The sequence below is a fragment of the Hyaena hyaena genome, unplaced genomic scaffold (assembly GCF_003009895.1).
Source record: "Hyaena hyaena isolate Hyena2069 unplaced genomic scaffold, ASM300989v1 scaffold_203, whole genome shotgun sequence".
NCBI lineage: Eukaryota > Metazoa > Chordata > Mammalia > Carnivora > Hyaenidae > Hyaena > Hyaena hyaena.
The window spans coordinates 2,140,666-2,155,824 of NW_024080835.1; positions in this window are offsets into that span (position 1 = coordinate 2,140,666).

Genomic DNA, 15,159 nt, shown 5'->3' on the forward strand with positions numbered 1-15,159 from the left:
AGACAGAGACAGAGAAAGAGCACAAGCAAGGGAGGGGTAGAGAGAGAAGGAGACACAGAATATGAAGCAGGCTCCAGGCTCTGAGGTGTCAGTACAGAGCCCGACAAGGGTCTCGAATTGTGAACTGTGAGAATGTGACCTGAGTTGAAGCCAGATGTTTAACTTACTGAGCCACCCAGGTGCCCGGAAAACTATATATTTAAAGACAAAGATGTGTGCTCTGGGACATCATGTGCCAACACTGATTGGCATAGAGTTTGCCACAGAGGCTAGAAGGCATACTATTTAAATCTGACAGCCCTCGAGGAGTTTTTTAGTGTTACATTTGTAAGTTAACTTACGACAGTGTGTTAAAGTTAAATATTATATTATTATTACGGGATGGGGCTGGTAAAAATTGAGATGCTACCAAACACATCTGATTAATAATAAAATATCTTCTTTATTCATTACTGTATTTAATTTTTGTAACGACCCTGTGGGTATTGCCAAAAGACAGGGAAACTGAGGCTCAGAGTGATTCAGCAACTTGTTCAAGGTCACATACCTTATGCAGAGGCTGAGATATGAATCCATGGCTGATTCTCCAGCAAATGTTGGTGAAGATCTGGGATAATTGGCACTCATACATGGTTAGTTGGGATGTAAACTGGTAAAATTTCCATGGAAGATAACTCAGTAATATCTATCAAATGAAAACTGCATATATTCTTTGTCTTTGGAATTCCATTTCTAGGATGTTTGTGGTTCAGTATAACTGGCATCAGTAATGAATTAATTAAATAAACTCTGTCTAAAAAAAAACCAAACTCTGTCTAGAAATGGAATACTATGCAGCCATGAAAAGCAGGTATTTGTATGTATCTGAACATACAAATATAGAGTGATCTGCAAAACATATTATCAAGTTAAAAAAAAAAGAAGCTGTTCTCCACTTCTTTGTGTTGTTTTAAAAGAGACTGGCTGCCTAAAGAGACAGGGAGTTGTGGATTCTATCATTAAGACATATAATTTTAAAATAAGGTCTGTGGTTAATTTTTAACTAGTATCTGCGATTTCCATATCTGCAAGTGGCAGTATAATGAGCTGTTGACTGGGATATGGGACGGCCTTATATATACAAGTGAGTACTTTTTCGGTATTAAAACATATTCTTACTAGCATTTCTTACTATATTTCACTTTTCTGACTTGGCCTATCTACATCTTCAGAATTAGAAAGAAACTTAGAAACTGTGTAGTTTAGTATTTATCAACAGCAGGTCACAGCCTCACAGTGAATTCTGAAATTAATTTTGTGGGTCAAAACTAGCATTATTTCATTCACTAAAAATTTTAAAAAATTAGATAATATAGTTAAAACAAAGTATCAGAGTACATTGTACATAGAAAGGCTATGTTTCACATTGGGAAACTGTGTTTTACAATATGATTTGTTATACTTCTGTGTATGAGTTTATGTGCATAACTGTACATATGTGGTCTGCATGTGCATGTATGGGCTTTTTGTGCGTTTGTGTATGTGCTATATGCTTATGCATACATTTGTGCATGTGTATGTGTGTGCTCTGGTTTTAAATGCATTTCTTTTTTTAAGTTTATTTATTTTGAGAGAGAGAGAGAATGTGTGCATGCGTGCCTACGCACGCATCAGGGACGGGCAGAAAGGGAGCATCCCAAGCAGGCTCCGAACTGTGGGAATCACACTCACAAACCATGAGATCATGACCCAGGCCGAAATCAAGAGTTGAACTCTTTGGGCGCCTGGTTGGCTCAGTCACTGAAGCATGTGACTTCACCTCAGGTCATGATGTCATGGTTCATGGGTTCAAGCCCCACACTGGGTTCTGTGCTGACAGCTCAGAGCTTGGAGCCTGCTTCCGATTCTGTGTCTCCCTCTCTCTCTCTGCCTCTCCCTTACTCTCACTTTGTCTCTCTTTCTCTCTCAAATATAAATAAACGTTAAAAACAAAAACAAAAAAAAGAGTTGAACACTTGGCTGATTCAGCCACCCAGTCGTCCCTAAAGGTATTTCTTACAGTTGGTCCTAGACTAGAAAAGTTTTAAATCCATTGTTCTAGTTCACAATGTGTTATTTTATGAATAAGGAAATGGAGGCCTCAGACAGGACAAGTGACTTGTCTAAGATGAGTAACGGCTAGAATTCCTACTCTTGTGTCCAGACTTGCAGGTTCCTTATGTGTTTCATATATTTTATAGATGTTTCTGTTGTCAGGGCCACTGAAGGACTTTAGAGAGCGGAAAGGTAGGCAATTGGACTTTATTTTAAAAGACCATGAGGAACAATGTGGAGGATGGACTGGAGGGGACTAAACGTAGGCTGGGACCCCAGGTACGGGCTCTGGTGACAACTAGTGATCCACTAAGGCACTGACCCTATGCCTTCTAAGGAGGAGAAAGGTGTGAAATTTATTCACAGAGCAGCAAGGACAGAACCTGGAGATGACTGAATTTGAGGTGGCATAGGAAGAAATTCCAAGTGTTAGAATTGAGTAACTTGGGTAAACAGTAGGGTGGTTTGCTGAGCAAGAGAAAACAGGAGAGGAGCAGTTTGGGGCCACAGACAATAAGAATAGATCTGAGATGTCTTTGGAAGCTTCCAAGAGAGCCTTTCAGGAGGGACTAAGAAAGCCAGCTTAGAACACAGAAGAGATCTTAGGGATGGATCCTCTTTGGATCCCTGGGAATCCTCTTTGGAGGGTGAAGGGTGCTGTGAAAGGATTCTTTCTTCTGGGGTCCTTTGGTCCCTACCCCCTGAGTGTGGTTTCCAGGATTTCTTATTGGAAAGGCACGAGCAGAAACTTCTCACCGCACATCACCTCAACCAAATGCCACAGATATGCAAAATGAAACCACAGGGGGCAGACTCAGAAACCAAACCAACAAATTCTCCTCTCACAGACTCTTTCTTTATTTACTTGTTTGGTTTCCATTTGTGCCCGTGTAATTAAACAACTCTTTCTTTCTTTTACTTGGAACCTCTTTATTTAGCTATTGGGACTTCCCTAGGGTAAGGGCCACAGTCTTCAAGGACTTACCCCAGAGACCTCAGAACAGAAGCAACTGCATTTCTGCTTGAACAATTATTTCTCTGCCAAAGGGTATCTTCCTGACCAGTAATCCTGCTAACCTTTTATGGGAAATTTGGCCTCTGGGCTTCATTACAGATACTAAATTCACAGTGAAACTGTGGAAGACTCCCATTCATTAAAAATTTCATTCATACTCTCAAAGCTGAAAACAAGAAACCACAGTTTGGATTATAGGGATAGCCACTCTAAATGACCCAAGTGAACAATTGTTTCTGTCATGATACATGTTTCCTGTGAATTCCAAGGGAATTCATGAAATAGAAACATTTTCTTATTTCACTTTTTATTGCAGATGCTAAGGCTTTGTTGGGAGGTTACTTGGGTATGGGGCAGGGGTCTTTCTCAGCAGAGGCTATGGAATTGGGCTGTCTTAAAGGGCACTGGATACAGAACTTGCCTGGATCGGAAGGATCTAGAGATTTCCCACTGGCCACAAATACAGGATCTATCATAAACTTGACAAGTCACTTTGTCTTGTCACTTTTTTTTTTTCTCAGCTCAAGTTTAATAGAAACAGCAAAGATCAAAAGTGATGCCCCTCTACTGTACACATCAGTTGGCTTGCTCCATAGCACAATCTCTTCAGAGGAAGAAAGGCTGGTCTCCCCAACCCCCGCAGGAAAGGCCTGTCCTGTCCCATACCACATCTGCCCCGAATCTAAAGTCTTGTGTTTTAAGCATGACAATAGTACAAAAGAGATTTTTTTTCCATGGCCACCCAATGCAGCCTGGCCCTAAAATGGCCCAGTGCTCACTTCTGCTTAGAGAAATATTCTTTTCTCTTCTGGACATCAGGCTTGATGGTATCACTGCCAGGCTTCCAGCCAGCTAGGCACACTTCAGTTTTCTTCTTCGAGAAAAGGTGAAATGGCCTTTTTGTGCTGAGGGTCCAAATGACATTGCTTTGGGTTCCAGTCATAACTTAAAGAGAAAAAACATGCACGATGTCCGGAGCCCTTGATGTCCTGCAAAGGGAGGAGGATGTGGTCTAATACCTTGCAGCAGAACCCGCTTAGATGACATTAACCCTGACTTCTAAATGGAAGTATATCTACAGAAGGAAAAACTATGGCGCATTACAAGTCTGGGGAGATCCTGTGAGAAGTTTCTGCCGGCAGCTTGTTCCACTGTTGCCATCAAACACCCGGCTAATGGCAGCATCACCTCCTCCAGGGACACTGGCCAGTGGGCTGTGCTCACGTGGGCTGCTGCCGCTGGAGCCCCTCCTACTGCGGCCGCTTCACTCCTGGAACCTTCACTAACCAGGTCCAGGCAGCCCTCCGGGAGCCGTGTCTTCTGGTGGTTACTGAGTCAGGGCTGACCGCCCGCCTCTCACAGAGGTGTCCTATGTTAACCCACCTACCATCGCGCTGTGTAACCCAGACTCTCCTCGGTGCTGTGTGGACGCTGCCACCCCACGCAACAGCAAGGGAGCTCGCTCCGTGGGTCCGAGGTGGTGGATCCTGGCCCGGGAAGTTCTGCACATGCATAGCACCATCTTCTGTGAACACCATGCGAGGCCACCCCTGACCTCTCCTTCTACAGAGATCCTGAGAGACTGAAAAGGAAGAGCAGGTGAGTGCTGTAAAGGCTGTGCCCAAGGAGGAATTTCCAGGTGAATGGACTGCCCCATGTCCCGAATTTATTGCTACTCAACCTGAAGTCTCAGGTGGTCTGAGGCATGCAGGGTCCTCAGCGCCTATCCCGCAGAGACTGGGGCTCTCAGCCACCGCTCAGGCCTGGGCTGCAGCTCCCCCTGCTCGGGCCCCTGACTGGGTGAGAACAGCCCCTCAGTGATCCTAAACTGCTCCTTCCACAGACTCTTAAACAGAAATGGAAATAAGGTTAATGGAAAATAAAGTTTCCAAAAAAAAAGTAAAGGAGAAATGCTGTGATTTTATAAATGACTCTATAGTAGTCCTCATTTAAGGGACAATTTATCAGACACTTTGAAAGGATGAATACAATTTCTTTGGCTTGTAATTTCAGTCAATTAATTAAACAAATATGTATGGAGAGCCAAGTATGCATGCTTGGCATTCTACTTGGTGCTGGGGAAACACAGGACAAAGGTCACAGTGCCCTGCCTTTGCAGGCTACAGAGAGACATGACAGCTATGTTCCAGGATCAGCAATGGCCTGAGATTTCTATTTCTGACTATTGTGTCCTTAGTTTGCTCACTGTAAAATGGAGTCAAGTTCCGATAATTTCTTGTCTATCTCCTCTACTAGCATGGAGGACAGGAATTCCTTTCTTTTATTGTTTGTTATATCTCCAATACCTGGAAGAATGCCCACCATATTGTTGGTGATTGATGTAAAAGGTATAACAATGGGACACAGATTTGAAGGATATATTTAAGGGTAGTAGAAGAATGAACGAATACAATGGCCTTCAAACTTCAGTATCCATATCCCAAAAGAGTTTACAAAGGCTTTCCATGAAATGGGTGTGGATAGATAGCTTTAGGGGAATCGATTTCCAGATCCTCAGCTTCCACACAAACCATTTCTCAAAGATGATCTGTCTGAGAACTGCTGAAAACTTGTCCTGCTGACATTTCCTCCATCTTCCCTTTCACAGTCTTCTCTTAATAAATGAATGACCTATGGGGCGCCTGGGTGGCTTAGTCAGTTAAGCGTCCGACTTTCGCTTAGGTCATGATCTCGCGGTTCGTGGGTTCGAGCCCCACGTCCGGCTCTGTGCTGACAGCTCAGAGCCTGGAGCCTGTTTCAGTCTGTGACTCCCTCTCTCTCTGACCCTCCCCTGCTCACGCTGTCTCTCTCTCTCTCTCTCTCTCTCTCCTAAAAATAAATAAAACATTTAAAATAATAATAAATAAATGAATGACTTTTCTTCCAGTCTTACTGAGATGCATTCCCCCAGGCGGTAAAGAGCACTTGAGAAGAAAAGCTTAGGGGTCCAGGGACAGGTTTAAGGCACTAAATGACTCTAATGACTGGCTAATACATTTTTGCAAGTCAAGTGGTTTCCAATGCTTTTGTCAACAAAATTTAAGTAGAACCTAATGGAGCTGTCATTCGGTAGCTTGCTAAAAATAATTTTTGATGGTAGATCAATCACAATATGATATTTGGCATATACCTCAAAGGGAACTCAAGGAACTGATGGGCATTGCTATAACAAGCCTCCTTCCATTTCCACCTACTTATTTACAAACAAGTTTTCTCAAGGTCAACATCTATAGAAACAAAATTGGAGGTAGACATGATGGAGAACTCTTGTCTTATTCTGTTAAGTAATATTCATTAAGCACTTGAATGAATTGGAAATGAAAACAAGCTCTTCTCAATAAAAGGTGCATTTCCAATAAAATTTTCCTTTTTATCCCATAGTTGTTCAAAGTTTATGATAATTTATATTGTTTTAATCGATTGACTAATAATAATGGTAATTATCATAGTAACGTATAGAAAAATGTCATTATTTAGAACCTTATGGTCACAGGAGACTTTAAAAAATTTAAATTGATATTTATATACTATGTGCAAAGAAGTTTGATAGGGTGATCAATAAAATTGTTCAAAAAATGAAATAAAATTACTTTAGGACTAAATTCTCAGGGGGAAGAGGAATGGAATATAAACTCAAGAATAAATAAATGATATAAATACAAAATTTCCAACAGTTAAAGAAAAGCTTGCTCATTTATTCATTAAAAAAAATAGAAGTGATTGTCAAATTGCTTTGGTATTTAAGTTTCATTGGATACATTCAAAAGATACATTCCACTGGATATATCAGATATATTTTTAAATGTTAACATTTAGAAAGGTCTGGAAATTATATTCTTTGCAATTCTTTAAACATATGATGGACAAATTTTGAAGTGAATTTAGTAATGTTTGAGGAGTACACTGTTTTCAACATTTTTCTGGGGGCTACACAAATAGATTTGAAGAGCCCTGGACTAATAATACAAGTGTGACATTCTAATCCTGGCTGCATGGTTACTATAAGACTTGGGAAATGCCCTTCTTAATCCCTCTCTGTCCATTTCTCTTTCTGGAAAAAAAAAAAAAAAAAAAGCACACCTGCTAGCTTTACCTTATTCTCAGGAAAATTCTGAGATCATATGAGATAATGAAATAATGTAAAAAGGCCTAGATTATTTCCTGGGGGCAAGTTGGACACCTCTGGGAAGTTTCAATAACTTTTCAAGGCTAACAGGATACTGGTTAGTTCCCCAGAAAGCATAAATGAAAGGTATTCTTATTACTACCTTTATTTCACTCTAGCCTCTCATTTCCCCCAGTTTTGATTCAGCTGTTGGAACTTCATGAAAGCAATCTAACACCATACGATTAGTTTCTGCATCTCTGCATCATAGGGTTAGCAAGAAGGGACCTAGCTCTATTTCAGGGCACAATCCAAGGTTCTCCTCTGACGGTCAGTTAGAGAAATCAAAGACTTTACAACGGGAAAGCCAACGAGCCTAAAAATCCCTTCCCAAATGCCCATGGGCACATTTATCTTAGCCCAGAGAATACTGACTGAGGTTCTGAGTATTGTCCTTTTAATAATTTTCAGAGAACTGAGGAGAGTCAATCCACATGGGGCCCCTTCAGTTTAGTAGATCAATCATACGTATCTTGTATTCAAGTCCTATCATCTTAAAGATGCTTGTAATTTTATAAACAATTAATGGAAAGTCAGACCTCAAGCCTCTCCCCCAGTTCATACAGCACTGTGAGTGGCCCTAATGTGCTTTTGTCTCAGAGGCCTTACGAGAACAATGAATTTCAAATAAGGACTTTTAAGACACCTGGGGTCTTGAAAAGACCTGAGAGTTTTCAGTTGTTGGGCGTAAGCCAAAGAACCTGTGTGGAAATGGTGGTGAGGAACTGCGTGTGAAAAGAGAAGCTGGGGGGAGGATTTCTCTGTAAGGTAGGATAGATAGTACATTCATTCATTCACTCGTTCACTGTATATTTATTCAGCTGCTATCAAGTGCCATTTGCAGAAACACAGATAAATGCCCTCCCTGTTCTCAGGGAGCTTATACGCTAGCTGCAGAAAGGCAAAAACAATGATAATACTCTACAATTACCCAAATGAAGACACTGTGGGAACAAAGGAGAATAAACAGCAAATTCTTTCTAGGGAAGCAAAAGGAGACTTTCCAGAGAAGGTAGCATTTGAGCTCAAAACAGGGAGAAGGGCATTTCAGGAATGAAGAATGGTCATGTCTCCCTGGAGGCCAGGGGGATCTCGGGATTAACAAGAAGCTCAAATGCCGCCCGCTCAAAATCAGATGGAGAGTGGCTTGAGTTAGGCTCAATGGGAAGGCAAGTATAAGCAAAATGGGATATTATGTTCGGGAGAGGATCTGGCTTCAGACTAATTCCAAGAACTCATAAGTTGTCATCAATTCTTTCTCCTTCTCCCCCACCATCTCTCAGATCTGCTGCTCTCCTTAGCTTCTGATTCATAGTCTCTCTCCATATTAAATGAGATGGCTGCCACCCTCTTATTTTCTCAGTTTAGCAATTCCAATATCCATGTATCAATTCCAGGGAAGTTTCTGATGGGCTCTGTGGGGTCACGTGCACAACAATAAACTAATTATTAATGGAGGTTGGGGGAATGAGGATTCTATTCTGGGTGAGTGCCTGGGTCATTCCTGTGACTAAGGGGGGCAGGTGCCATGTCTGATGGCCCCAGCAGAGCCACAGAGAGGTGGGAAAGAGATCCCCAAAGAAACTAGAAGAATGGGAACATGCCTGGGAATACGAAAACTGTAGCTGGGGCGCCTGGGTGGCTCAGTTGGGTAAGCGACTGACTCTTGGTTTTGGCTCAGGTCATGATCTCATGGTTTATAAGTTCAAGCCCCATGTAGGGCTCTGCACTGCCAGTGCATAGCATGCTTGGGATTCTATCTCTCTGCCCTTCCTGAGTGCTCTCTCTCTCTCTCTCTCAAAAATAAATAAATAGACTTAAAAAAGCCTATAGCTACCACTGACCACAAGAGCAGAACTTAATTACAATATGGCAGTGAAAACACAGAAGAGATGACAGACAAAATAGTTTTTTTGGGGGGAGGGTATAAATGACATCAAGACTTGGTTTTTGCTCACTTTATCTTCTAAAAAATTGGATTTCTGTCTTTGGCAGTTACCTGGATACTGCCACTGGGAGAAGATGGCAGGTATTGACAACCAGAGAGGGCTAAATATATACAGGTAAATATCTAAGTAAAAATAGGTAGATAGATAGGTAGATAGATAGATAGATAGACAGATAATCTATTTGCTTATGATACCTTTCTTAGTTCCCTAAAGGAATTTGAGGCAACTTAGAAGGACGATATAGAAAATTAAGAGTCATATTACTCCAATTTATAGGTGGGCTGCAAATGTAGCTCTTTACTCTTGGAAATCAATGCAAGGAAGGCAACATTATCTGTCAAAATGTCTGCAATGATCATCAGAGAAATCTGATTATTGTTGATTCTGAAACCTGAAAAGAATATCTTTCCAGGCACTCATGAAGTTGTCATTGTGTAAGGCTGTCATAATATCATTCTGTCAGTAAACATAAGAATACACTTTGTGGGTTTCTTAGAATGGTTTCAGTGGTGGCTAATGTCATATAGCTAAAATATTAGTTAAGAGGAGTAATATACTCTGTAAGAATTCCAGGATATTTTGAAACCTTAAAAAAGTCCTGCAGAAGCCAGGTGAACCCGACAGTTAGATGAGTATTCGCATTTATTGAACTGTGAGTCCCTTTAGTCAGGGTGTGTGTTCCCCGCCATTCCTTCGTGTCTTACACCCAATTTATTTCAGTTTCTTGTGTTACCAGTCTGGCCCCGACATGCATTTGCATATATCAGTTCTGAAAGAGATGTACACAACCAATGGTCCAACTCTCCGTCCACACTTCCAACCTCCATAGCAGGATACCTCGGTATCTTTTTTCCCACTTCATAGCTGCCTCTGATATTAGTTTATCAAATTCCTCTTCCATTCTCCTTCAGTCTTCTTTGGGCAAGTCATTGCATTTACCCCCTCCTGCTCTTGGCTTCAGGACTTGGAAGGTAAAGCCACCATCCTCCTAAAGCCTCGGCACCCCCACTTGCAGCATGGTGAGACCGATCCATGTTTTTGGAGGTTTGCATGACTGGCCTGGAAACTGAAGCCAAAGGAATTCCCAGTGAAAATGTTTTCATCTTGAGCCAAGAAGCCTGGGTAACTTTGAGTTGGGAATGACCACAACTGCTTGTCTCGGAAATCTGAAGTAGCCCTAAGATTTGGCTTTCATTTTCTGGCATGATGTGAAAGCAATGCTGCTTGCCTAGTTAATTGGCAGTGGAGGAAAATCCATGCACACACCTGAAATGAGAGTCATTTGTATGTGAACTCCCTGCTTTCTTTGAAATTCAAGATTCTGAGGATGAGTGTGGGTATCTGACTTCAGGTACACAGTGAGTACAGAGACACTCCTGACATAGGAAGGCAACTGTGATGTTTTAAAGAAGTAGTTAACTGCCTCAGATGAGAACCAACTGCTGGATGATTTTATGGTCTAAGATTCTTGACAATGAATATAATTTAGGAAGTGATACACATGTGTGTACTTTTGAAAAGAGGAAGTGGGCATTTAGAATTTTTATTTTAGTGTATTGGGGAGAGCTTTGTTAGTACTACATTGGCACACCAGCTATGCAAATCAGGGGGTTGGGCTGACCATAAAAGAAATGAGAGAGAAAATAAGACTTGAAATGCAATTTAGATTTCAAAACCATGGTGATTTATCTAGGACTTTTTCTGATAAGGGGCGAATGGACAACTCATTTCAAGTGTAGTCAAAGAGGGCCTCATTCAAAACATTTACTTAATTTTTTTATTGGATTTGCCCCTTTCCTGCAAAACTTACTAAATACGTATTTCCTTAACGATCCTTGTCTAAGCGTTTATGGGGAGGTAGCCCCCAAATCAGCTTGGGAAGTAGAAGAAACTCAAAAGAGGTTTTTAATTGTTGACTGGTTGCCTACACAATTCACAAAACCTGTTATTCAGCCCCTCCTAGGCTGCCTTTGACAACTGCCTTCCAGGCCTCGGGGCATTAAGCCTGATAAGGTCCCACTGTGGTGGCTAAAGAATGTCCCCCAGGAAACTGAGCCTCCCTAAAAGGTGCGCTGGGTGGCTCTCAGCTCTAACTCTCACAGCGGCAACACCCCGGGGTGACTGCTTGATAAATGGGCTCCAGGCACCAAGCTGCATGGTAGGGAGTGGCCTCGGCAGGGGCCAGAGTGGAGCTGCCGCCATCTGCGGATGCTGACAGGGTCCTGGGGGTCTCTTCCTGAACAGCACCCCCATTCTCCTCAGTCCTCATATTAGCTTCTCCTGCCCTTGGCCGCGGGTCCAGGAAGTGAAAGCTGTGTCTTCCTAGGGACTCGCGTCCACACTTGCAGTGTGTGAGACCGGTGTGGGAACTCCGAGAAGCCCCGTGCTCTCTTCCACTCCCACTCTTGGTTTAGCCAGAACTGCAGGGACACAGATTTATTACTCCCATACAGAACATCCCACGCCTAATTATTCCTCCTGAGGCATTTATTACTTCCCTTAAAAAATTACTTAGGCTGACAGAGTTGCCTGGTGCTTCATTCTCAATCTGATTTGCATCTGAGACAATGACTTTTCTTAAAACCAGCTGCCTTACGCAGAAGGACAAGAGCCCGTCACATCGATGGAAAGAGGAAACAGATGCTTCGTGATGAATTAGTAAAGTCCTTTCTGCTCATTGCCTATAAGAGTCAACACGGTTTTCATCTTAAACCCTCCTATCTAAACTGCTCCTAAGGTGAAGTATGGGCTCCCGGTTGTCTTTGAAGTGGCATTTCTAATACGTGGGAATGCCCTGTGACCTGAAAAGCCCCCTCACTGGGGCGCCTGGGTGGCTCAATCGGTTAAGCGTCCAACCTCGGCTCAGGTCATGATCTCACCGTTCGTGGGTTCGAGCCCTGCGTTGGGCTCTGTGCTGACAGCTAGCTCAGAGCCTGGAGCTTGTCTTCAGATTCTGCGTCTCCCTCTCTCTCTGACCCTCCCCTGTTCACGCTGTCTCTCTCTCTCTCTCTCTCAAAAAAAAAAAGAAAAAAAAAAAGGGGGCGCCTGGGTGGACTTTCGCTTAGGTCATGATCTCGCGGTTCGTGGGTTCGAGCCCCGCGTCGGGCTCTGTGCTGACTGCCAGCTCAGAGCCTGGAGCCTGTTTCAGAGTCTGTCACTCCCTCTCTCTCTGACCCTCCCCTGCTCACGCTGTCTCTCTCTCTCCTAGAAATAAATAAAACATTAAAAAAAATAAATAAAAAAAATCATTAAAAAAACCCTCACAAGGTGAGAGGACACATCATTACAGACTGTAATTTCTACCCAGAACTAACAGACATCTGGAGCGAAGTAACTTTATGAGGCAGAAAATTGAAGAACTCACTTCCAGCCTCATCTCTGCTCGACCAGAGTCAGGATACATGTCACTATTTTTTGCAAAGACAAAAAGCAAATAAGGTATTGATTGAATATAAAAGAAGAGAGACTCTAGTGGTAAATAATCACCAAGAAAGTTTGAATGCCTAGTCTGGAAGGTGAAAATAAAATCTCTCTTCCTGTAAGTATTGCTTTTCTACCTTGTGCACTTACATAGTGGTGCAGGGAAGTGGATTCAATAGTTTTAAAACAAAGGCTGTGTTATAACCACAAGTAGGACATTGTTCTCAAATAAAGTGTGAAGAAAATGACATGATGGCAAGGAATTTCTTACAATCAATTAATTAGTCCTGGTGACTCATTTCCTACCAAAGCTACTAAAGGAAACACCTTTTGGGTTCTCAATCCGAAATTAGGAAGGCACTTTCATTTTGCATAGCCAGACCATGAATTCATAAATTATTAAATATCATATTAATTTATACCAACTACTGACTATAAACCTCAATTAAAATATTCTGAAAAACTCATTACCCATCAACGTATCTCATAATGGATGTGTCACGTCTTATTTAGAGAAAATAAATGAATGTCAGTGCAAAAGGTAATTGGGTTTTCTAAGCTTCAGAATTCAGCTGGGGTGGTAATAATGAAAGTGTGGTCTTGAGGATTGTAGAAACCCAGGGCTCTTCCAGATGGATACCAAAGAAATATCCTGTAGTCACTTGATAAATATTTGTTTCAGCATCATAATAAAACCTGTATTCTTTTCTCTGGCATGAATTAATTAATAATTCATGACAAGTCTCATTTTGACCCTCTCTGGTTTCTGCCCCAATGGCTAAAGAAAAAGAGAGAATGCAGGATAGGATTTCACCCAAATGGAAAAGGTCCATGAATTGAAAAGGGGCAAGTCACTGACCTAGAGAAGATCTTCTAGAGGAAGGAGGTGAGTCTCTAGCAGTCAGGTGGCATGACAGTTAAGAACACAGGGTTTGTCTTCAGGGACCTGGGTTTGTGTCCCACCTCTTTCTTTGTGTACCAGCACTGTGGCTGTTCGTGTTTAGGTCTTCCATTAGCTACGGTATCTAGGAGATTGGTTACAGTATAATGGCTCAGATGTAATCATAGCTCATTTCTCACTCCTGTAACCATCTGAGGCAAATCTCACTAAGCAACAGGCAGCTGTGCTCATGCAGTGGAACTCAGGGACCCAGACTCCTTCCAAATTGTGGCTCTGCCATCCTCTGGGTCCTTGTGATTGCAACTGGTACTTGGAGAAATAGGACACATGGAGAAGCCAAACGCTTTCTTAAAAGCCTTGGCTGGGATGAAGATGCTTCACACCCTCTAACATCTCATTGGTGATAATCCATCATGGGTCACATCTTGACCCACGGGGATGATGAGTGGGAAAGGTAGTTCTGTCTGTTGAGCTGCTTGTCAGGAAAAACTTTGTAACTATGAACATGATGGGGAGGCATACATTTTGGCAGGTGACTGGCTATATCTGCCATAAGGCTGTTTGTCAGAGATAGGAGAGATGATCCATTCTGTGGAAAGGAAGTCACTGGACTGCAGATAAAAAATTTGGAGAGGTGAAAGACCAGAGTCAACCAGTCTTACAGTATCAAGCTTGAGAATAGTAAGATTTAACCTGAGTAAAAGTCAGGCCAAGGGGCTCATCCCTCAGCTAAGAGGAGAGGCATGAGACATCAGGAAGAGTAGACTGCCACCAATTAATGGAACGGTCAAAAGGGTGGGTCCCAATGATCAGAGACTTTCTCTTCAAGGGACACCTCTCTACTTGGTTCTGTGCTGAGGGCTATAGTTACCACAGTGGCTGAGGTTTGCCTCTACCCTCAAACAGGGAATGGAGGAAAGCCTGTGTGTAGGAAGCAGATGACAGTCCTTGGAGGCTGTGTCACACACACACACACACACACACACACAGAGAGAGAGAGAGAGAGAGATGTCAATTAAGTGACAGCCATGCCTTTTAAAGATGAAAACGAAAAAGAGTTGGTGTTTGTCAGAAATTGTCCAATTTGCTGTATGGAATTGAACTTCTCTGCAAAGGCCTCACTTGGTCTTTCCTACCTTCATTATCCTTCTGTACTCTGAAGTGTCTAAACACAATGCCAAGTAACAGTCAAAGAAAAATGAGGTAATCACAGAATAAAAGCACAAGTAGATGCGAGTGCATGCATGTTTATTGCATTGCTGTGTTTAGTGGCAGAAATCTGGAAAGATCCTTAACGTCTATCATTTAAGAGAGTGGCTAAAGTATATTCTACCATACTGAGGATTACTATACAGTTGTTAAAGAGAATGGCTTAGGGGGCACCTAGGGGGCTCAGTCAGCCATCTGACTCTTGATCTCAAGAGCTCAGGTCTTAGTTCAAGCCCTGAATTGGGCCCACAATGAGCATGGAGCTCACTTTAACAAAAAGAATGGCTTAGATTTGTGTATATTGACCTGGAAGGATGTCCATGGATAAAGTAGGTTGTAAAGCAGTTTTACATGACCCCATCTTTGTATAAACACATTGAAACACAAAACCTATATGTGTGTATCTATTTGTATAAGCATGGAGAAA